Source organism: Manacus vitellinus, unplaced genomic scaffold (assembly GCF_001715985.3).
Source record: "Manacus vitellinus isolate BGI_N305 unplaced genomic scaffold, ASM171598v3 scaffold_42_pilon, whole genome shotgun sequence".
Classification (NCBI taxonomy): domain Eukaryota; kingdom Metazoa; phylum Chordata; class Aves; order Passeriformes; family Pipridae; genus Manacus; species Manacus vitellinus.
The window spans coordinates 5,904,504-5,912,334 of NW_021940553.1; positions in this window are offsets into that span (position 1 = coordinate 5,904,504).

Sequence of the window (7,831 nt, forward strand, 5' to 3'; positions counted from 1 at the left end):
GGGCTTTTTTTCCTGCTTCACCTGTTGGTCTAATAAAACTTCCTCTGGTTCTAGTGTTACAGGGAAGACCAGAAAACTGGAGTCCAAGATGAGTCACATCATACATTTAGATGGAGATTTTTCACAGGCTGAGGGGGTGGGCACAGGATCACAGTCTGGAGACAAACAGTGATATTCCATGTGCTATTATTTGGCCTTAAAAAAGACAGCGGCTTTATATTGTTTCCTTGAAAGACTCTGTGTGGGGGAGTGAAGCAAGGGAGAAATAAATCTCCTTATGATTCATTTCATCTAGCTCATGAAACACAAAGCAAAGTGGCCCACAGCTACCCCAGAGATCAGAACCAAAGAGTCAGTCCAAATCATCAGACTCCAGGTGTGAGACAACAGGCAATATTGCCTTGTCCTTTTACTGAGACCGTTTCTCTGGCATCTCTCACCAGTGCTAAACACATAAGGAGAAAGATAATAAAGAGCCCAAGTGGAGGGAAATAATGAAGACTTGTGAGGTTTTGTTCAGTTGCAACAATCTCGCATGTTTATTAATAGAAGGTCATCATGTATAAATATATAATTTGAGCTGGATATGGGCGGCATCTCTTTAATTATCTGTAGAAAGAGGGTATTCATTATGTAGATAGTAAAGGAACATCATTCACCAGAAAAGCGACAGAAAATTTCAAGCAAAGAAAGGCATGAACTGATATTTTTCCCTGTCTCTTGCTTGTCATTATGAGTCATTTCTACAGAGTCTCTCTGTGTATGTGCAAGCGTGTATATATTTTTACACATAAAACCATAATATCTGTATGACTTATATAAAATCATGTGTGCGCTTCCTTGGTAACTCCAAAGGCAGGCAGGAGCTGGAAATTCTGTTAAAAAAAAAAAAAAAGAAAAAAAAAGTTAAATGAATGCAGAGCTGACCCGGCTCAGTGTGCAGTGACTGAGGGTAAAATAGAATTTGGTTTCACAAATTGAACTTCCTTTCATAGCCAATGTGTCCTAAAGTGCTTTACATACAGTACAATGAGAGTGATGCCGGGAGTAGAGGCAAACACAGCAGTCATTGTAGGCACAAAAATAGCTCACATGTAGCCTTCTATATTAGAATCTGTTTCAGCAGGAGAATGTTGGTCTTGGGAACACTATTAACTCTAGATGCATCTGTTTCCTTGTTGCCAAGGGATGTTGAACTTCTCCCTGGACAGCCTCTGAGAGGATGGCTTCAGGAGTGTCACACCTTCCATTCTCTTTAAAAAACTGTGCTATTATCACATCCAAGTCCTCACATTTAGCAGTGCATTTATGACTGTGCCAGTCTTTGCTTTCTTTTCCTCCATCTTGGACCTTGTCTTATTGAGACTGCACAGGATTCCAGACTGTTATTCAATCAGAAGACTGGATAAGGGCCAACAACAGCATTACATTCAGCCTTTTGCATTCATTGTATGCATTGAGCTGTATTGCAGAAGAGTGTTTCATTGTTTCTAAGATTCCCAGTCACCTCAGTCCACCATCAGGAAAGTTATCTCCCAGGAAATTACTATGTCCAGGGAAACTGCTATTTGTTATATGGTATTTATATACTATAGTCACCTTTCCTCTGTGCACTTTTGACTGATTTCTGAACTTGGAACTGAAACTTTCCCACCTGGTTTTAGGAATTCACGTGAGCTAGTGACTACTCGTGAGTTTTTCCATGTTAATCTCTGTGTTTGTTAAAGGGATAAAAGCATCTCCACCTGCTAATTTTGACTAGTCAGGAATAAAATGTCATCCAGAGATTCAATTGGAGGTTCACCTCTCTGCTTTTGGGGTCTGGTATGGGAAAAAATCTAAATTCATCAATTTTGAAAAAAACCAGAATGACTCTTCATTACTGAGTCTGTTACTCAGTGCAAATGGGAAACTGAAGGTCAGCATAGATAGATGAAGTCACTACTGTGAGCAGCACTAGATTCAGGAGTGAAACTAAGTTCTTATTCACATCCCTTCCTTCCAGCACAATGCAAATATCAGAACCTTGGAAAGTCTACTGAATGCTTTAGGGTTCGGTTTAAGTCGAAATATATAAAGACTGCTTCCAAACTGACTACCAAATACTTACTTATTTTGTTCCTTTCATTAAATCATCATTATTTTAATGCCCTGATTGCTCAAATCAGGGGGATCTGAAAAAATCACACAATAGTTTCCATCCAGACTGCGTCTCACTTTCCTTTCCATGGAAACCATGGCACAGGAGCCTTGATGCAGTCCTGAATCTCATCCTAATATGAGCTCAGGGACAGAGAAACACTGTTGGGTCTACAAGCTGTTCTGTACTCAGTTAAGTTTGGGAACTAATACTGATCAACCTGACCCCAACTCATATGTAAATGTACTTATAACAAAGTGTCTTCCAGTTACATGAGCTTAAGGACAAGAAGAATATGATCCTATTAAAACCATTGAAATCTATATGTGGCAGAAATGTCCCAGAATACCAAGGCCAATATTAGGGTACACACTGAGATTGTTTGGCTGATGTACTGTTTTATCAGAAGGCACAATGCTCTCCTGAGCTCACCTGACGTTATTGAGTTTTGATTTCCAAGCCTTCAACATGTTCTATGGCAAGTATAGCAAAATCAAATGAAACATGATGGCTGGGGATGATTTGGCATATATTCTGTTGCTGACCAAAGTAAGTGCTTTGAAAGAAAGGAAAGGGGATGTGACAGCCAAAAGAGTTCTTTAAAATGTATACTTATGTATTTGATGTGTACATTTGAGAGGCAATAATAAAGAATTCTTTGCAGCTTTTAGTGCTTAAAAACACTTGAGATGAATCTTTGTGCCTTGAAACCAAGAGGCATGGTGTAGGATATGGTGTTTTTGTGTCTTATGTGTTTAGGCAGTTTCACCCTCACTTAGTTCTTATTTTCATAAAGAATAGAATAGAGGTTTTTAACAACAACAATGGTTCTTATTTGTTTGGCACGAAAGAGCAGATCCTTACCTGATATGGACTAAGATATTTTACACCATCTTTAAAACAGAATTGCAATTATATGAAAGAGCTCTTGTTTTGGATTAAAAAGCTGTGGTTTTTCTGGGATGGGCTGTGAAACCTGATCTAGATTTTCTATAAACCTCAGTAGAGTCAAAGATAGAGGGAACCAACGTCCTTTGGGCAGCAGTATTTACTCCTTTGGAAAGGAAATTCCTTACTGAATACAGTCATCAAAAATTGTATCTACATCTTCAGTAAAGCAAAAACTACTGTGGATTCTGAAACCCAGGTCAGTCCACTTCCTGTAATGGAAACTCACAAGCCACCAGCAAGGTTCTTGCCTTAATTTGAGCTCTTGAAGTGACTGTGGAAGACAACTTAGGCTTTCAGGTTCTTCCAGCCTGATTGGACCACATATTGGTAGGAGAATCTTCCTGAAACCTGAGACTCACATGCTATTTGGAGTTACAGATATTCAACTGAATGAGCCGTGTGGTTGCAAAGAAATTAAAAAAAAAAAAAGGATCACCTAGAGATAGTCATCTCTTAGCTAAAAATGTTTATCTCATAACAACTGAACCCCAAAGATACAAAATATGTTGCTATGTGCAAGATGGTGACCTCATTACATGACATGTTTCAACCATCTAAAATCTTTAAAGTAGATGATTTCCCCATGATCCTGATTCTTCAAGGGATTAGAATTCTCTTACATGCATTTCTAAGGAAGCTGGCTTCCAACTGTATGTGAAGCTAATGCTGGCATATCTTAAGTCTCAATGTCAAAATATGCATGTAAATACATGTAGAAACTCCTCTGTTCATCTTACATACTTTTTCAGTGTAGATAAGTTCACAAAGGTCATGATATCTTTACATTCATCCCATTATTTCCTGTCACAACATAGTAGATGATAGAGTTAGAAGGTTTCCATGAGGAGCCACTGCAGAGGGAGCTGGAAAATTTAGTTCAGATTCCTTGATTAATTCAAGACTGTGGAATTATGTCACAGAGACCTGTTACTCCATTATGGACTCTAGGAAGGCTTACGTATTTTTTGCCATTTCTCCCCATGCACAACCTCTTTGACTCAATGCTTTTACCCCTCCAAGCTCTTGAATCTAGTGCCTGTTCAGAGCTTCTCCAGAAAGGCAACAGTTGCCTTACCCACCCAGTTCTTTTCTGATAACCTCTGCATTTCTTATCCCAACTCATTTCCTCATCACGACTTTTCTAGTTCTTCCTGGACGCTGTAGTTCTTTTACCTTCCTCTGCCTTCACCATGAGTTAGGGCTTTCCCTTCACCCCTGCATTCCCTCTTAGTTTCCCTCTCTTCCCCCCTCCTCTATTAGTCCCTCTTTTGAACTTTTCTAAGCATTTTCCCCATCTGTTACCTCCTAGAGATCTGGCACTTCTACTTTCTGTATTCAAATCTACCATTTCCTCTTCAGCTAAAGGTCTGGAGGGATGAACAGCCCTCAATAACACCTATCTTTCAGCATCAACTGCAGAGGTACCTGGGGCTCCTAGATTAAATGGATACATGCAGAAAGCACAAAAGATGAAAAATTTTCTGTTCTAATTTCAGGTCCAGCACAACCCACCAGCTGGAAATACAGGAAGAGACCTCTTCACCCTCGTATTGCAGTCAATGGAACGAATAGAGTTTGAATCTTTGTATTATGCTGTCATTTGTACTATAACTATTACTTTTAGAACATAGGAAGGTACATGCAATGTACAATTTTCCTGAGATACTGGAAGAGTGTCTGAGAGAAAACCAGCTCACAGGTGTAAAAGTAATTTTAAAGCGATGAAGACCCTACACTTTCCCAGAGAATGCACGTTTGGGTTAAGACACAGCAGACAGATGACCTCTGGTTTTGTTCCATAAACTTATTAATGTGAGCCTGGTTCAGAAGTTAACTAAAACCATAAGTATGCTCTCCCTTTGCTTTTGGAGCCTTGAACAGTTTGACTATCCTTGTTTATTTCCTTTGCTGTCCCCATCTGCCTGTCTAGCCTTTAGAAAACAGACCACTCTATGGGTGATTTGCTATCCTGGACATAAACAGACAAAATATATATATATATATATATAAGTTTAAAACAGTATAGGAACAGGTCTAAGTTTTATTACATCCATAAATTCTAGGATGGATTTAGAAATTTGGCTGTTAAGGAAACTGAACATATTTGCAACATCAGTAACAAACAATGCAGGTAGAGATATCATCTATCAGACAGGAAAGAACTGATATATTTGTAAAATACGTAGACAACCAGACAGAAAGGGAGTGAAACAGGTAGAGAGACAGACAGGGAGAAAGAAAAAAAATTCTTTAAGGATACTATGAAGTTATAAGAGAAAGCTGATAAGGACCATTTTTGCACATTTGGTTGTAGAGTATCCTCTTTCTCTGTCTACAGTATTTCCACACATGTACATGTGTGGATGCACTCACACATGGTCTCACAGCCCCCCAAACACACACACACACACAGAGTCAACACTTGATCCCGTGCCATGCATTTGTCAGAATGAGGCACGTGAAATCAGCAGCATTAATGCTGGACCTTGACTGTCATTCCCTCTGGTTACTTGGAGAATAAAATAGGAGAAGAATGCTTTTTTTTTGAAAACAAATATTCATCCATGCACACAAATAAAGTACTGAGACTGTGCCTCCAACATACATTGTTCAGAATGAGAGTGGGTACATCTTCAGAAGTAAAACATGCCATGGGATATCACAGTCCTCTGAATCTGAGCACTGCCTTTGCCATTTTTTCCCCTGAGGCTCTAAAAGTCCATGTGAAAAGTGACCAGTGATTTGGGATACTAACATCACACGCCTAATCTCCATGCTTCATTCTCTCTAAAGTTCAGCAAACAGCTGCGTGCCCAAATACGAATTAGCTGCTTAAATCTTTTTCAGAGTTGGACCTGATTTTCCGAGAATATGCACTGACTGTGACTACAATTCTGGGAAGACAACACTCTCCAAAAGCTGGCTTAAAATCCATCTTTAACCTTGTTAAATTAAGTTAAAGTCCCCAAATCCCAAACTGGATATATATTAAAAAAAAAAAAAAAGAGTGGGGGGGAGGGTTTTTTTCCTTGCACACAAGCCCTAATTAAAAGGAAATTATTCTGGTTGCAAAGACAAGCACTTAAATATTAAGAGCTCCCAGAATTGAGGTTACGTGCACAACCTGGATTTTCCTTTGTTGTACAGATGCATTCTAATTCAGACTTTAATTACATGATCATTCACAGAGTAGATGGCATGTGCAGTGCTGTTTGTTGACTGTAGAGGACCGAGGGACTCTGCCTCACATTTCAAATACACAGAAAAGTGGAATTTTAGGGGCAAATATTCTCTCAGACCAAACCTCCTGTTCTTTTAACTCATCCCCCTCTCAGATCCACCCCTTCTCACTCTGTATTTCCCCTCTCTGTTCCAGTCCTGTATCCGATCTCATTTTTTGGTTTTTTTTTGTTTTTTTCTTGATTTGTCTCTTTTATCTTACCTCAGTCTTTCAGTGGCCAGTTCCTGAGTTTTTCAATGTTTTCTTACATCACATTCAGTATTTTAACCCCTCTCTTTTCCCCATTATTGTACCACAGACAGTTGCCCTTTAGATTTGTCTCCCTTCCCATTTCTCTCCATTTTCCCAGATTCCTCCTACTGAGAAGCAGACTGCTGTGTCTCAGCACAACCTTTCCTCCAAAGCTCTCTGTGGCTAACTGGGTCAATGCAAATAAATAACTGGAGAATTTTTTAACCCTGGGTCCAAATGGCATGGCACCAAGTACCCATATGGCTAAATGCTCTTTTCCATAAAAAACACATTATCCTTGCCTGTAGTGCCTATTGAAAACTCCATGATGGTCTGTGATGACCTCCAAGCTGCACCCAGAAGGTGCCTAGGAGGCTAATGAGGACCAAACCGATGTCAAAGACTGTGCTAAGACAATTAATGCTTTTCTCAAACTTATACTCTGAACCTGGATCATTTCATGGTGCAGATACTATCTTTGAGTCTGAACTTCAGCCTGTTCCCCATTTGTGTCTCTTCTGAATCCTTTACAGTGATACACCAACCTCCTTGTTTTTCCAGCTTGCCTGAATTTCCCCCCAGCTGTTTTGTTTTAGTTTCTGCTCTAGTCTCACTGTTGGATCTCCCTGTTGGCCCCTGAAAGCACAGGGAAAACAGACTCCCCGCTTTTGTTTCAGGTATCCAGATTCTAATTTTTCCTGGCCTGTCCAGGCCCTGTGCTGTAATGACAGGAATAACTCTTGTCTGCTGTAGCAAACCCGGTGAGAGCCGAGTCACTGGGGAATCTGGTTTTGGAAATCTGCATCTCTAGTGAGCATGTGAGAACTGCCTTTTTCCCAAGGCTTTTAATTGGCCACTTTGGGGCAGATTTTCCCAGAGATAGCAAAAAAAACTTGAGAAAGAGCTTCACCTCCTGACAACTCTTAGTATCATGCTGTAAAGCATGGGGACAGGGGAGCTTTACAAACATCTCATCTGACTTAATTCAAACCAGTTCTCCTATGGGTTGTTCTCAAGGATTGACAAATAGTTCCAGATGAAATTTTCATGAAATAATTAAATACTTTGAACTGGATACTGGCGCCCAACTTAGAGTTTCAGCCAAAACACACAAAGTTTATCAATGCTGAACAGGATTTTATTATAGGAAGACTCAAGCAGCCTTTGTAATTGGTGGTGCTACCCGCTCCTATTGAACCGCAATCTCCCTTCCTCACAGGGGCGCTGTGAGCATTAATTTGTTATTGATTGCACAATGATTTGATGAT